We start from the raw sequence: 16,578 nt of genomic DNA on the forward strand, positions 1-16,578 counted from the left end.
AATATATATTTTCAAAACATATAGTTATTCAATAAAAAAAAATGTATAAAAATTAATAAAACTAAGTAGAACGTATAAAAAGTTACTTATATTAAATTGGCAATATTTATTAATAATTAATTAATTATTAATATTTAAAATGTCAATATTAATATGTATGTTCAAAGGGACTTAATAATACTAACTAAAACGTATTAAAAGTCACTTTAACCTTGAAGCATATTGTTTTTATTATGTGCCCAAAAAGTAGCATGGACTTTTCCTTTTGCATTCACTGTTGATTTTAGTGAGTGACAAGCGAAAGCAAACGATCGTGATCACACATCGTTAGTGTGTGTGTGAAAATACGAACTCAAATTGCACAATGTGCAACTTTTGGCCGGCTCTGCTCTATAGCACGGAGAATGACACTCAGATCGTAAGTGCACATACATACATAGTCCATTGTGCTTGTGTGTTGATTGTATTGCTTTCCATTGACACTTCACTCAAAACTTATTTATACACATGATACAAATATTACAAGATAAAACCAGTGAGAGGATAATGACACTTAAAAAGATTTTAAAATTCTCACTGCGCTCTCATAATTTTTATTTCATTTTGATTTTTTCATAAAAAAATGGTGTCCACAGGGGCGCTTACTATCCTCTTGATCAGATGATATGACTTAGAAAAATTGGAGTGTGAAAGAAGATAAATGTTGCCATGATTTACTCTTCTACATGGCGTCAAACGTGGCGTTAGAGGTAAGTAAGGCAAGGTGCACACGAGGCTACGCGTCATAGACGCGTACAAGATATTTCATATAGCTACAATTTCTCTACGCCTCAAGATCTGCACACGAAGCTACTTTCGATGGTCGCTACAAAAAGCAAACAATTATTGAAAAAAATAAAAGATTAAATTTCTTCAGCTATATCCGTCCCCGAAATCAAAGGAAAATAGGTATTAAACGTTGTTTGCATCCCCGTGCCTTTGTAAATTATGAACGGCAATTTTAAACCACCGCGGACTAGAGAAAAGGGTGATTTCTAGTTTCCAACACTTTTTAGCCTTTTAAACGCTTCAACAATGTCTAACCATGCTGTTGTAATGTTTAATACTCTTTTTCGCTTTGGTAATATACCTTTCACGCACTTTTATTAACTAAAGTAACATTTTTTTAACAAATTACACAAATGTGCATACAAAAAATGTAAACAAACATCTTGTTCTTCCTTTTTTTCAGGCGTACGTACGCTCAGCGACCAACATTGCTGTACTCTTAGCTACACGAAAATTTCATGCTTTGTCGCTTTCATGCAGCTGACGCCTCGTATGCAGCTCTCCATTCAAATACATGTGTTCGGCATCAAAGCGTACAAATTTCGCCTGTAGCGTCTATGACGCATAGCCTCGTGTGCACCTTGCCTAACACAATACTGTGCTCTGATATTGTGCCTACACTCATATCGACTTTCGATAATCAGTTATAACACAATTGTGTCAACACAATGTGTTAACACTGCAAAGTGTGCCTGTGTTAACACTCAAAAAATAGTGTCATTACCCACCACCAAGTCAATAGAGTTCGCAAACTATCGATCGCTTTATCGGCAATATTAGTCAATTGATATCTTCCGATATTCCGATCCCGCTTGTACTTGTACTTAAATGGAGGCCACACTGCACCACAAATCAAACACAGAAGATTGCGCATTCACGAGTTCAAAACTGCTTCGTTCTACGCATATATGTCACACTTGACTGCTTGAGCGAATGAAAGAAAGAGAGAAAAAAACAAGAGCTAAAGGAAAATGACGTAAACATTGCATATAAAAAACAGCTGATCTTTTGTTTACATGCGCAATGCGCAATCTTGTGAGTGTGATTTGTGATACTGCACCTATTAAATTATCAAAATTATTTAAGGACCAATTAATGGTGACTTATAACCATAACACCATAAACAGATAAAGCACATGATCGAACCATTCTTATGGAAATCAATGTAATGGATTAATGGTGCCATACCATAACGCTAACGCCATATCCATACCATAGGCAACCAATTGGTTTTTGGTTTCTCGCCATATTCAAAAACTAAAAATATTTGAGTTGATGAATTTAATAACTTTTTGTAGATTTTATTCATCGTTATGACTAATAAACTTATTTTTTGTGGAAGATGCTTGTATTTTTTAGCGTTTTCTTCATTTTTTATGAAATTTGCACGATTTTTAGGTTAAGGCACCATTAATCGATCACATTGGAGATGGAATGGATATGGGTATGGTTACGACTATGGCGTTAGGGTTAAGGAAGTTTAATTTGGCCTTTACTCATTTCAGTGAATAACACATGAAATGCAATACTGTGCATTGTTTATATTTTATTTCTTAGTTTCAAACAAATTTGCAACAATAACTAAATTTTAAAATTTTTTAAACGAAATAAGAAATGCGCAACGAAATTTCAATTCACAAAACAGCTGACTTCAAAAATTCGAAATTCCTATTCCCCAATTATTCTTCTCCCTAGGAGAAAAGAATTGGAGGAAATTTTCCGCGGGAATAAAAAAATCCGCGAGAATATTTAGAATTGGCCTGATTACTTTGGTAACATAACGGTTTATCGTAACGGCATACACGAATCGACTTTTTTTTTTCTTTTGCAGTATGAACATTTTGGCTCCATTGCCATCGAAAAAAATGCTATAAAAAATCTGAGGATGCTCACCAGCCACTAAAGTGGCATCGAAGGAACCAAAGGCTTCATCATCTTTCATTTGTGCTCTTCTTTCTCTACATTTTTAGTACACTTCTAAGCAAGTTAGGACTTTCTAGTTGTCATCACGTGAAAGAGCGTCTCAAAAACTATCGAAACTAGAAAAAAAGGAGGAAAATTTTTTTTTTGAGTCAATAGCCACCTTTTCATAGACCGGGTCACATATAACATTTTGGAAAACACATAAAACCTGATTATTTAGTAAATAATTCATCTGGAATGTTGAAATTTGATGTGTGGACTGATATTGACACTCTTGATAAAAATTTAAAAATTCGACAGAGGTTGCCTTTACTATAAAGAATGCTCCGAAGAAAAATTTACGAAATTGCTGAAGGACCACGCCTACTTTTCTATAAAAGATTTTTAAAAGGATCGTGGACGAATAAAATAAGCTATATCTTTGCAAAAAAAGAGCATTATATCAATGGTGTTTCATTTCCCAAGCGGAATTATAATACGAAAAAGGGAAAAATTTTTACTTTTGAAAATGGGCGGGGCACCGTCCCTTTTTATACTCAGCTGAGCAGAGCTCACAGAGTATATTAATTTTGTTGGCATAACGGTGATCCGTAATGGCATAAACTAATCGAGATAGATATAGACTTCTATATATCAAAATGATCTGGGCGAAAAAAAATTCAATTAGCCATGTCCGTCCGTCCGTCTGTCCGTTAACACGATAACTTGAGTAAATTTTGAGGTATCTTGATGAAATTTGGTATGTATGTTCCTGGGCACTCACCTCAGATCGCTATTTAAAATGAACGAAGTCCCCCACCACGCCCACTTTTTCGATATCGAAAATTTGAAGCCAGGCCCAGTTTTATACACAGTCGAACGTCTCTCCTTCCGCTCGGCCGTTAACACGATAACTTGAAAATCGATATCTCTTTACTAAACTTAGTTCACGTACATATCTGAACTCACTTTACCTTGGTATTAAAAATGGGCGAAATCCGACTTTGACCACACCCACTTTTTCGATATCGAAAAATTAAAAAAATGCCATAATTCTATACCAAAGACGAAAAAAGGGATGAAACATGGTGATTGCATGGGTGTGGCACCTACCATGTTAAGTAGAAGAGAATGAAAAAGTTCTTCAGGGCGAAATCAAAAGCCCTTGGAATCATGGCAGGAATGCTGTTCGTGCTATTACATATATAAATAAATTAGCGGTACACGACAGATGATGTTCTGGGTCACCCAGGTTCACATTATGGTCGATATCTCGAAAACGCCTTCACATATACAACTAAGGGCCACTCCCTTTTAAAACCCTCATTAATAACTTTAATTTGATACCCATATCGTACAAACACATTATAGTCACCCCTGGTCCACACTTATGGCAATATCTCGAAAAGGCGTCCATCTATAGAACTAAGGCCCACTCCCTTTTAAATAATCATTAACACCTTTCATTTGATACCCATATCTGGTGACACAGAAACACAAAAAACTCCTTTTCGCCACTTAATATATTTTTATTGTATTACTAGCAGACCTGGCAGACGTTGTTCTGCCCTAAATTTGGTCTATCTGCATACATTTTAAAAAGGTTTTTCCGTCTAACTCTGCCCTCACCCCTCTATACTTTTTTCTAACCTTTGTATTCACTCCTTCCTCCGTATTTTTCGCTTCATCTATCTCGATCTTCGCCTCATTCTATCTGGAGTCTCCCTCTCTCTTTTCTCTTCTCTCAAGTTTTTCTCAGTCTCAGTCCGTCTCTCGGCTACTTCCCGGAAAAAAGCATCGGAAATACTAATATAGGCAAATTTATATACCAAATTTCAGGTAAATCGAATAGGGAATATGTAAATAGGTATGTGGGTATTATTAATTCATGTCTTTATTTCGGAATATCAGAACGAAAATTACTCTAAAGCTCTCAGCAACAGCCTTCATTTGATATTCATAATACACACACATTCTAGGGGTATCCGGGTCCACATTTTGGCCTATATATCGAGACCCTAGTCACCCAGCGGCGTAAAACTTACAATGTACTAAAGCACACATCAACAGCTTCAATTTGATGCCCATAATGTAAGAACACATTCTAGGTGTATCCGGGTCCATGTTTTGGTCGAGACCCTAGTCACCCAGCGGTCTAAAACTTACTCTGTACTAAAGCATACAGCAACAGTTTCAATTTGATATCCATAATGTAAAAACACATTCTAGGCTTATTCGCGTCCACATTTTGGCCTATATCTCGAGACCCCAGTCACCAATAGCAATATCACCCAGACAGAATTCAAGACAACCGATTTAAAGAATTTAAAATGACACTCGCTTTATTCAATTCAAGTTAACGACTGACTCTTTCTTTACATTTCAAGAATAAAAATGAACATTTTAATATATGATAAATTGAGTACACAAGGGAGAATGAACTTTAAATAAAATGAGAATATACAGAGTTGCCAGTAGATATAAAAGGTGTGATGACATCTCGGCCTCTCATACACATAGAAATAAATACGTAGATATATCTGAAATAAATGAATCATAAGCACCAACATACATGCCAGCGCTTAAGGGCGAATTAATGGTGACTTATAACCATAAAGCCATAACCAGATAAAACAGCTGATCGAACCTACCTTAAGGAAATCAATGTAATCGAGTTAGCGTTATGGTATGGCACCATTAATCGATTACATTGATTTCCATAAGGTAGGTTCGATCAGCTGTTTTATCTGGATATGGCTTTATGGTTATAAGTCACCATTAATTCGTCCTTTAGAATGTACCCGCGGTAGGTATGTCTGTCGTAAGAGGTGACTAAAATACCAAATTGATTCAAGAGGTTGTGTAGCGCAACATATAGCTTCGCCAACCCAATTGTCAACCTCACCTACCTGTGGCGAATCATGTTTCATTAACAGCCGAGGCTCTGAAGCCCCAAGTTCCTCTTGGAACTAGGGGGTGGGGAGGGCGCTTTGGCCTAGAAGGTGTAATGTGGTCATATAAATCGTTCCCGAGATGGTCGAGCTAGTACCTTAATGGTGGTGTGTTACCGGAACGTACCGAATCTATATCAGGCAAAGGACCACCAACATTCGTAACACTTCTCAAAGCTTTCGGGGAGTGCCTTTATCGTTAATACAACAACTAATTCGATATGTCATTTCTGAGAAAATAATCTACGCAGATATTGTTTTTCCGTATTCTTATGAGCTTTCTGGAAGAACCGTTCCCCCAAAGCGTGTCGTAATTTAGTTACGAAAGCAACTGAGCATATAGGAACTTTTTCGATAGAACTGGAATTTGCTAACGCGATAAAATGGAGACTGTCGAAGCGGATAGTATTTTTGTATAGAAAAAGTAGCTAATTCGTTCACTCGTTACCGGAACGTACGGAACCTCCATCCGGCAATGAACGATAACCGTTCATAAAGAACGCTCATTACCACTTACAAAGCAATTGGCCAGCCGATTGCATGCTACGCCTCCCCGATATGACCGCCAAGCCTAAAGACTACTCACTGGAAGAAGCTACAGGCCTGCCGAAATACTACCCTCAGAACCGCCACGGGTTGTCTTCTTATATCCCCAGAACACCATCTACATAATGAGGCGGGAATACTCCCTATTAGGAAGAGAAATGAAATGCTAACCAAACAGTTCCTGTTGCATACCCAGAAACCTGGGCATCCCAACAGACATCTGATTGATGAGCCAACACCGCGCAGGGGCTTAAGGAGTCATCTCCGTTAGCATTATGAGGAAATACGGTACCTGAGAACACAGCCGTATGAAGCCAAAAAACACAAGCAGGTCCTCAGTGAAATCCACAAACAGGCGTCGGACCTCTATGCCAGGAATTGTCCGGTGAATCCTGTACTCAATGAAGAATACGCTAAACTTGCAGAAGAGGAACGCACACTCCCTAGGGAAACGCGCGTCACTTTAGCTCAACTTCGATCTAGGTACTGTAACAGGTTAAACTCATACCTATCCAGAATCAACCCCCGACATATAAAACATATGTCCTGTTTGTAACGTGTCCCCACATGACATCAACCATCTCTTCAACTGTATTGTGGAACTAACGCCTCTTAAGCCCCCATTACTGATACTTAGCATAGACTTCACTTGACTTGGCGTAAACTTGGCAACTTAGCCACGATTATACTCCACTCGGTCAGTGCTGAAAGACGTAATGCACGTGAGTCAGGATGCAAGGGGATTTGATGAAATCCCGAAAAAAGATCAAATGTGGAAAAGTACTTTGCTCTACCGAGATTATCTATATATCGTCAACTCTAGCTAGTGGAAATTTATCAGCAACTAGTTTTTTGTTTACTGCGCGAAAATCTACGTACATACGATAAGCTTTTTGACCATTAGTATCTCTCTTTGGGACTACAATCAAAGGACTATTGTAATTGGAGTAACTGGGTTCAATCAAATCGTTATCTAACAGTTTATTTACTTGGCTATTTATTTCTTCGCGTTGAGAGTATGGCAATCGATAGCTTTTAACATATACCGACTCGTTGTCTGTCAATCTTAATTTTTGCTTGTAGAAGTTGTTTAAAGTCATTTTGTCCGTGTCAAGAGCGAAAACGTCGGCATAATCTATGCAAAGGTCAATTAATTTACTATGGGTATGTTGAGGTATTTGATTTTTTTAAATTGAAGTTAGTTTTTTGGTACGTTTGTCTTCTGTTTCTGTCTTGTTAATTGTATAAGCATTGTAATTTGAAAGTTTTTCTGTCCGAATACTGTTTCTCTTCACATACTTTACATCATCCGTGGTGTTTATGACTTTAATTATTGGGTTACTGGAATTAGCAATGCACCTAGCTGCGAAAAACCACAATTTCGCCTTAACCAGTAACGGTATGGCAACAAAAAATTTTGAGTGGAACTACCTTCTTTTTTGTATCATAGAACTTAACAAGGGGGCAGACACATTTACTTGTAAGAATGTGCTGACACCACACTTCAACAAACACAAGCAAAGCCAACGTAGGTAATTGATCCGATATCATATTGCGTAAGCAGAGAAAATGCAATCCATGGGAACTGCAGCGTAAGCGATATGATATGCGGACAAAATGCAAGTCGTGTGATTCGCCACGCAAGCGATAAAATATTATTTTAGCCAATCGTGGGAAATGCAGTGTCAGCAATTATGAAATCACTTAGATTAATGTAGAATCTTAGAGCTTAGTTTAAGTTAATGATAAAGTCAGTCTGTTTTTGACATTGAACGGAAATAAATGGTAAATATTATTAAGCGGACTAAAGACTATTTTTATTTGGATCTTTACAGGTTGCAAAGGGGCCGCGGGGCGGCCCCCAACTTTAACGTTTGGAGCCCTAGTCCTTGGGCTCCTTAACTGGCGCCCGAGCAGGGACCCACTGGCAAGTGGGTCCTTCAAAAAGGACCTCCTTAAATGTGAGGTCCATAGTGATTAGTGACAAAGTGAAAGTGATAGTGGAGTGCTAAGAAAAAAAATAATAGAAATTTTACCGATAAAGAAATAAAAAAATATATAGAGAGGCAAGACCTCAGCTTAGATAATTCAAAACCGAGATTTACCTTCGAGGGGACCCTCCGGTTATAACGATAGCTTAACTCTGCGATTCCCTTCGGGACCCTCCAGGGTATAAAAGCTCCTCTCCCCAGGAGAGGTAAAACGAATAATAAAAAAAACAAGTGAATAACAAAAAGTTGAGTGAAAAGTGATGCTACACGCAATAAATTACTACGTCCAATCCTAAAAGCCCTCAGAGGGCTATACAGGAATAATATCAAAAGAAGCGAGCCTGTGACCCCTGAGAGCCTCTGGCGCGCGAATAAAATTCAACACGAAAATTGAAACATTTTATAAGTGAATTATCCTACGGCCCCACTATTGCTATTCCAAGTGCACGTATAATCACACTGGCTGGGTGAGTCCGTATACCTATACTTCTAGGACGGACCTCACCATACCAAAGGCCGAAAAATGGTTAACGGCTCCTGTGACCGTGTCATGTACACAAAAAAATTTTTTTTGCAATATGCAACTTGCCGCTCCCTTCAGGATACGGCAAAAATTTCCTTCTGAAAAGTTAACCCGAGCGTACACATAAGAACACACTTTGGCCGGCTTATCCTTTTGTGGAGTTTCCAGGGTACACATCAGCATACACTGGGAACGGCCACTCGTTACTTGCGATACTTTCAGCGTACCCATAAGAACACGTTAAAGATTTGCAATATGTCCAGAGCGTTGTGGAGCAACTGTACCTTAGTAGGTTGCCTTCAATCTGATTGTCGACGACTAAAAAGGAATGACACAGCCTCCCCTGACCAAAACCATAATTATTTAAAGACTAATGTACTGTGAAACGCCAACTTGGTACATGTCGCCGTTGCCATAAGAAGACGGTAAAAGTTTCACAAATGTAACTAAAGTCCTTTTTTTCTTTGCAGGAAACTGTCAAAGTGTAAGGACAACCTTAAAACTAAAACAAAAAATAAACAAATCGTCTGTGCTATAAGAACTATCCCGTCAGGTGATCGCGAACGCCAGTAAGTAACACAAAAAAAAATAAAAACAATTTTTAAAGAGCCACCGTGTGCCAAATTAAAATTTAAAAATATACTTTTTAATCTCAAACTAAATTTTTTTTTAATCTGAAATGGACGCTTTAGCCACGAAAGTTAATGAACTTAATGGGGGCATCAATGCTCTCCTCGAGCAGATTAGGCGGCTTGAGACACGCCTTGGGGGTATCGAAAGCAACGGTGTTGCTCTGAACTCTAGGCTAGTGGAAATGGAATGCAATAACGCGAGTTTAGAACAAAATCTTGCCAGAATCGATGAGCGATTGGGAAGAGTAGAACAGGGTGGCGTAAGAACGCAGCCACAGGGGGTATTGGCAGCGGTGCGAACACCACTGTCGGAGCAAGACCTAAAGGATATTGGCAGACTTCCCGACTGCGTGAAGGAGCTGCAAGTTTTTGAAGGCAGCCCTTCTCAATACATCTCATGGGTTCACAGCGTTGAAGGAATTCTGTCCGACTACGATATCGGTAAGGGAAGGCCCCTGTATCGTGCCATCCTGCAACATATTAGGCAGAAAATCCGTGGCTTTGCCGATGCAGCACTGGTAGCGTATAATGTTTTTGATAGCGATTGAGTAGAAATAAAAAGGGTATTATCGCTGCATTACGCAGACAAAATTGACATTAGGACTTTAAAGCACCAACTGAATCAGCTAGCTCAGAGAGGTTCAAAACTAGATGATTTCTACGCAATGGTCAATCATCAGTTGTCTCTAATAGTGAACAAAATCAAGTGAGATGACTATAGCCAGGAAACCGTGTCGGTACTTGTGGAAACATACCGTAACAGAGCACTCGATGTTTTCATACGGGCTCTCAGTCCAGAATTGTCGCGTATGCTTATAGTGCAGAAGCCAAAAACACTGCCAGAAGCGTACTCGGCCTGCCTTGACATCCAGAACCTAACGTTAAGGGACACAATAGTCCATGCAAACACTCCAAATAGTGTGGCGAGACCGATTCCGGCGTGGCCAAAATGGTCTCCATGTGTCTCAGACAGTATAGAATCGTGCAGATTGATATGCAGGTATGCACTCGTTTGCATGCACGCACTGTATTTCACGACTGTTGAAATGTTTGATCACCGCAATTAAAATAAAACACTCGAACTTTTACAATAATGTTGGTTTTATTTGTGTCACACAAATTTATAGGTGAGCCGCTATATTTCTTATATTTTTGCGTACACGATATTACTTAGCGAAAATTTAGATGACTGCCCGAGTTGAATGCGCGTAAAAATCTGGCGTCTTTCACTTTGACATTATGTGAGGTAACCCTCACTGTGAATGTTCCATACGTATTGCTTGACCTTATGGTCACGCAACAATTACCGTAGGGTTACCTTACATCATTCCCCTTTGGAAAAGAAGAATTGGCCAAATTCTTCTGTCCCAAAAGCGATGTAATTAACTTTAAAAGTTTAAGACTGTTAAACTAAGTTTAAATCTACATCTATGTTTAGGTCTAAATTAAGAATTAAGTTGTAAAGTCTAGTTCTAAAGTAGAATTTAAATTTAGTTTTTATAATTAGAAAACAAAATTTTTTTTTTTTTTGTTTTAATTCTACTGTATACATTCAGTTCTTAATTTTTAATGATTGCTTAAATTTATTTGATTTCATTGTCTTTTTTTTCAGGTTTGGAAGAAAAACATTTTATTTCTAATTTAACGATAGAGATTAACTTTAAATAATCTTGAATTTAAAAATTTAATTTTAATTAATTTTTCTTATTCTATTTTTATGTACTATTTTTTTCTTTTTCGTTTCGTCATCAATTAACGTGACGTTTACGCCGTCAATACCTATTACGGTATACGGACCAATATAGATACTACTATGCTTGTCGCGGGGTTCTTTTTCAAGCAATACCTTGTCAAATACCTTGACAGATATTGGTTGTGAACTTTTGTTATATCCGGTTTGATTTTTTAATTTGTGTTCTGTAACTGTTTTATTCGCTAATTCGTGAGTTTTTTGAAAACGAAATTTAACTTCTTTCGAATAGTTTTCTATGTTATAAATCGGGTCTATTTTATCGGTTTGCAGTTCTTTTGGTAAATTAGCTGCTTTGCCAAAGACTAATTCATATGGTGAGAATTTATTATCGAATACTGTGTTTGTTGTTGTGTTGTGAAGAAAAGTGAAATATTTCAAGTAAACATCCCAGTCGGAAACATTGGGATTTAGAAAAGATCTTACATATTCATTGAAAACTCTGTGATTTCGCTCTACTGTGCCAAGAGTTTCATGATGGTACGCTGTGGAAAATTTATGTTCTATTTTTAATAATTTTGTTAACTCTGAAAAAATTTCATTTTTGTATTCGGTACCTAAATCGGTTTTAATTGTTTTCATAATGCCATATATTAGTATGAAATTTTCAAAAATAGCTGATGCGACCGTTTTTGCACTTTTGTCAGGTATCGCAATCGTTACTAAGTATTTGCTGAGATCGCATATAATGGTGACAGCGAACTTGTTACCATTATCGGATTGAGGTAGAGGTCCTATAGTGTCAATGACAACAATGTCGAATGGCTTACATGGTGTTTCGGTTAGGACTAAATTTTCTTTTGTTTTTGGCTTAACCTTATTCAAAAGACATTTTTCGCAGTTTTTAACAAATTTCGCTATATCGCGCGTCATGCCTTTCCAATAATGTTTGGTTCTGAGTTTTGCATAAACTTTTTTGCTACCGAAATGTCCTCCTAAAATTGGGTCGGTATGGTAAATTGTTATTAATTGTTGTTTTTTGTCTTCGTCTGTCACAGTTTCTACGGGTTCGGTTAGGACGATTTCTAAGTGTTTTAAAATTTTATTCCCAGTGGTTTTCAGATCTGATATCGAAAAATATTTAAAAAGATTATCATTTTTTTGCAATTCAATTATATTAATATTGCGCTTGCCAGCTTCTTTTTGTAGCTTCAAAAGTAATTCATCTAAATGTATTATTTTGTTAGCACACGCAACCTTAATTAACTCAATCTTTTTGTGTTTTAGATGCGCATTTAATTCAAAATTCGTAATTTTACCACTTTTATCATAATTTATTTGGGATTTTACTCTGGGTATTTTCTTTGAAAATTTGTTTGAAAAATTATCATAAACTTGTAATTTTATGTTTTCTTTTACTTCTTCTTCTTTGAGTATTTCTTGTTGCATTAATTGTTTTTGTTTTGTCTGTGATCTTGTCTGTACTGCTAAAATTGATGTTCCTGAATTTTTAATTTCTTCTATTGTGATGCGAGAGAGTGCATCTGCTCCTACGTTCGTTTTACCTTTTATGTATTCAATAGTGAAGTTGTACTCTGCCAGTTCAAGTCTGATACGTGAAAGTTTTGAAGAGGGATCTTTCATATTGAACAAGTAAACTAATGGACGATGATCGGACTTGACTGTAAAGTGTGTGCCATATATGTATGGTCTGAACTGTTTTATTGCAAAAAATATAGCTAAAAGCTCTAACTCAATTATTGATTTCTTTTGTTCTGAATTATTAAATGATTTGGACGCGAAACAAATTGGTAAGTCAATGCCATCTTTATTTTGACTTAAAATGGCACCACAACCAATTTTTGAAGCGTCGACAGTAATTATAAATTCCTTTTTGAAGTCTGGGTATTGGAGAATTTGAGGAGAAATTAAAGATTTTCGGAGTTTTTCAAATGCTATATCACATGATTGATCCCATTTAAATTCTACTCTTTTCCTGCTAAGTTTATTTAAAGGTGCTGCTATGGAAGCAAAATTTGGTATAAACCTTCTGTAATAATTGGCGAATGCCACGAATCGTCTTACTGCATCTTTATCGGAAGGTTTCGGATATTTCTTTATTGCAATTATTTTGGAATCGTCTGGAAGTAGACCTTTTGACGAACATTTGTGTCCTAGGAAAGTGACTTCTGAACGCATGAAGTTGCATTTTTCGGGATTGAGACGCAAATTAAATTTTTTGCATGTTTGAAAGACTTGTTCTAAATTTTTAAGATGGTGAGCTTCGCTACACCCAATGACTATAAGGTCATCGACATATAAAAAGGCTTGGTTTGGAGAAATTCCTGAAAAGGCAATTGACATCATTCTTGAGAATGAGTTCGGAGCTACGTTTAAACCGAATGGTAAAACTTTCCATCGAAAAGCACCACGATCAGTGCTGAATGAAGTGATGTCTCTAGAATCTTTATTTAATGGGATTTGGTGAAAACCTGAATACAGATCCAATGTAGAAAAATATTTTGCTCTGCCTAGATTATCAAGAATATCGTCTATTCGTGCAAGTGGGAATTTGTCTGCTATCAATTTTTTGTTTACGGCTCTAAAGTCAACACACATCCTGTAGGATTTCTGTCCATTTGGGTTTTTCTTTGGCACAAGTATCAATGGACTATTATAGTTGGAATAGCTGTGTTCTATAAGATCGTTTTGCAATAAATTATCAACTTGTTTATTAATTTCCTCTCTCTGACAATATGGTAAACGGTAGTTTTTTATGTAAACAGGATTTGTATCTGTCAATCGTAATTTCTGTTCATAAAAGTTGTTAAGTGTCATACGATCGGTCTTTAGTGCAAACACGTCATTATATTTTAGACATAAATCGAGAAGTTTTGGTTTGGCATAATTTGGCATTTGTTTTTCTAAAATTGATTTTAATTCCTCTGACCTTTTCGAATCTTTTGAAAGATCATTGATTTTATACACGTTGTAGTTGGTGATTTCATCCGTAACTATGTTGCAATTTCTTATGTATTTTACCTCGTCAGTGACGTTTAATACCTTTATTATCGGATTGTTGGTGTCAACAATACACTTTGCGGTGAACACACCACTACAAATTTCCTGTGCGTCTATAAAAACTGGATGTTTAGATTTTTTCAGCTTAAATAAGCGATAAACTTCGCATCTAGGAGGAATTATCACTGTATTATCGGTTGTATTATGTAAAATTGAAATTTTATGAATATTTTTGCCAATGCCAATTGTTATGCTCTCGTTTGCATAGTCTATGATGCAATTGTATTTTTTCAAAAAGTCTTTGCCTAAAATACCATCTGACGGTATGTTGAATTTGTCATCTACTACATTTAAAGTATGTGGAATTGAAAAATTTGAATAAAAAAGTTCTGTTTTAATGGTACCCAATGTTGAAACTGTATCTGTCGTAACACCCGTTATATTTATAATATTGTTGTTATTTATAGCAACATTTTGTTTTAAACTTGAAAGTTTTATAATTGATATATCAGCCTGTGTATCTACTAAGAAAGTGCATGTTTTAAAAGAGTCATTGCAATTCAGTTCGATAAAATCTGAGTAGTTCAAGTTTAAACAATAAATTGATTTATTTTGAAAAACGTTATTTAATTCAGATTCTGGTCCCCCAGTGTTCGCTCCTGAGGGCCGTTGGCGTTTAAAGTGCGTACACTAGCGTTATTTGTAGTATTTGAACGTCGATTGTTGTTGTTACTGTTGTTATTGCTGTTGTTTCTGTTTACGGGCCTGCTATTGTTATTTCGAAAATTACCATTATTTCGCGAGCCATAATTATTGTTGTTATTATGCCTATAATTGCTATTGTTGTTTCTGTTAAAATTGTTGTTGTACCTCGAAAAGTTGTTCCTATTATATTGATTTGACCTGAAGTTACCTCGAAAACTATTATTTTGCCTGTTATAACGTGATCTAAACGCTAGTACCTGCCTTTCACTTGTTTGGTTATTTTGTTCTACGATCATTTTCGCAACTACATCCTTAGAATCAGTAAACGTAGTTGACGCTAAAATTGATTTTACAAGATCTGAGCGGGTGTTAAGCCGACAAACGTTGACGGTTTGTTCGACTGCCATTTCGTGCGCTTTTTCCTGAGTCATTCCTTCTATAACTAATGATCGTTCTAAAGCATCGGAAAGTTCCTCAACACGTTTGGCAAATTCGGTATGATTATTATTAAAAACTTTTAACGATGCAATTTTTCCTGCAACAACTTTTGAGTTGTCAGGTTTTATTCTACCTTTTAATGCATCTTTTATTTGTTGAATTGTTGTTACTTCATTTGGAATTGCCTCACGCGCTTTCCCTTCTAACTTGGATTTTATAAACGAAATGAAAGTATTTGTCAAATTTTCTTCCATCAAATCTTCTATCAAAACTATTTTATCTATAAAGGATGCAAGTGAAAGCGGATCGCCGCTGTAGTTTTCTCTAATTATGGATGCACACATAGTAATAAAAGTTTTCTTTTGCTCTGAAGTCGCCATTGTTGGTTGTTCTTCGCTAATTGTGTCTAAATTATTATTGTGGAGTGAATTGGAAAATCCAGGGAAATCCTCAAGAAAAGATACGTGACTTTTTTTAATAATACTAGCTTTGTATGCTGAAGTTGTCGATGCGTCAGATAATTCTTCCTCAGTGTCAAAATCAGAACTCGATTCGCTTTCTTGTATTAATTCAGAAAGATCTTTGGGTATTTTTATATTGCAGTTAATTCTAGAAAAACATTTAGTGAGTTGTTCTCTGCACTTTGACAAACTTTCGATTATTGAACTAGGCTTATCTCGATTTTCAAAATATGAATTTACTTGTATTATTATTTGGTTATAGCTTTTAATTAAAGCATCTTCGTATTCTATTGATTTTTTCGCTGAGATAGATCGGTTATTTAAAACTTGTTTAGTAACTTTAGTGAAATTAGAGCGTAAATTTTTGAAATTGGAATCAAAATCTGACATTTGACAACTGACATCTGAAAACTTTATTACATTTATTGAAAATGTTTACCTCCGTGGCAGAAAAAAATGTTTCATGAAAAAAAAAATTCGGAAAAATGTTAAGATTAACGCTGTAGGCACTGTTTATACAAAAATGAATTTAAAACTATTCATTCACTGTGTAATTGTGGTATGCAATTTAAAAAGAAAAAAAAAATTTTTTGTGAAATCAGAGAATATTCGAAATATTCAAAATCGATGAGTTAATTGGTAAATGGTAAAGATTCGCATATTCAAAGGCACTGTATTTAAGACTTATTTTGTAAATGCAAGTGAATGTTGAAATATTTTAACCGCACTGTATTCGTTTAATAATGCCAAGAGAAAAGAAACTGTTGGAATATTTGAAAGACACTGTATATAATACACAGTTTGAAAAGAGTCGCAAATGTAAGATATGTTGAAATATTTGGAATACCCTGTATTCGTGTGATGCTTCGAAGGAATTGTTAACTATTTGA

Source organism: Eurosta solidaginis, chromosome 2 (genome assembly GCF_040869045.1).
Source record: "Eurosta solidaginis isolate ZX-2024a chromosome 2, ASM4086904v1, whole genome shotgun sequence".
Lineage (NCBI taxonomy): Eukaryota > Metazoa > Arthropoda > Insecta > Diptera > Tephritidae > Eurosta > Eurosta solidaginis.